Source organism: Sardina pilchardus, chromosome 18 (assembly GCF_963854185.1).
Source record: "Sardina pilchardus chromosome 18, fSarPil1.1, whole genome shotgun sequence".
Lineage (NCBI taxonomy): Eukaryota > Metazoa > Chordata > Actinopteri > Clupeiformes > Clupeidae > Sardina > Sardina pilchardus.
Window position 1 is genome coordinate 15,504,525 of NC_085011.1, and position 1,325 is coordinate 15,505,849.

A 1,325-nucleotide genomic window follows, 5' to 3' on the forward strand; every position below is an offset into this window, starting at 1 on the left:
CCTGGTTGTGTGTGTGTATATGTGTGTGTGTGCGTGCGTGCGTGCGTGCGTGTGTGTGTCTGTGTGTGTGTGTGTGTGGTGAGGACCAGGCCCCACACACACAGCATGAGTCATGGGTAAATAGGAACACGTAGTCACCTGATGACAGTCTAATGAATGTGTATCTAAGCTCATTATTTTGATAAATAAACTTGTATATCTAATATTTTAGTGTGTGTGTGTGTGTTTATCTGTGTGTGTTTTTAATTAAGTGTGTCTGTGTTTATCTGTTCTACTTTCTGTACATCTGTTTTGACACAATGGCAATCCTCACACAGTATAAATAAAAGTAAAAAAACAAGAAAAAATGAAAGAACAAAAGAAACACCAAAGGAGATCAATGAAAAAATACTAAATATATATGTATATAGGTAAATAAGGAAAAGGTAAAGAGAAATATAAAAGATTGTTCTTTTTTAAATTGACGACCTCTTTGCCCCTTTTCCTAAGCCCTCCTCCAATCATCACTTTCCACCATCCCTTCTCCCCAGCAAAGCAAACTTTTATATTTTAATATCAGTTATACAGTATATTATGTAGAATATCCATACTGAGGGCAGAATTATCAACATATCCAAAGAAATATATAAGTTGAAGGATATTCTAGTTAGCGTACTGAGAATGCACAAAGTTATAATGTAAACAGAATGGATGGAAGATGAAAACCGGACAGATTTCAGGTTTAAGGAATAAGGTGGATAAAATGTACTGTAGTTCATTGGTTTCATTAGCCACAAGACATTCTGTTTTACAGTATGATTTTGCATCGTTTTTTTCCCCCTCCACATGCATGGATTTTATATGGATGCTGATCTAATGATAAAGATGACTAGTCACTGATTAATTACTGTCTTTGATCATATTTTATTATTTGAGGTGTGTGTGTGTGTGTGTGTGTGTGTGTGTGTGTGTGTGTGTGTGTGTGTGTGGACTAATGAATGTCTTTAATTATGTTTGACTACAATATGTGATGTGTGTGATTGGTAATGTCTGATCTAATTTATTGATTAGACATCATTGGTAATGTCTGGTAAAATTGATTGGATTTCTGTAGAGTGTGCATGTGTGTGTGTGGATTGGAAATGTCTGAGGTAATTGATTGATAATGTCTGATGTGTGTGACTGTGTGTCTGTGTCTGTGTCTTTGGTAATGTTTGGCATAAATGATTGATTAGGTCTGATGTGTGTGTGTGTGTGTGTGTGTGTGTTTGGTAATGCCTGGCATAATTGATAGATTAGCTATGATGTGTGTGTAATTAATATAGGATGATGGGTTATAAGGAAGC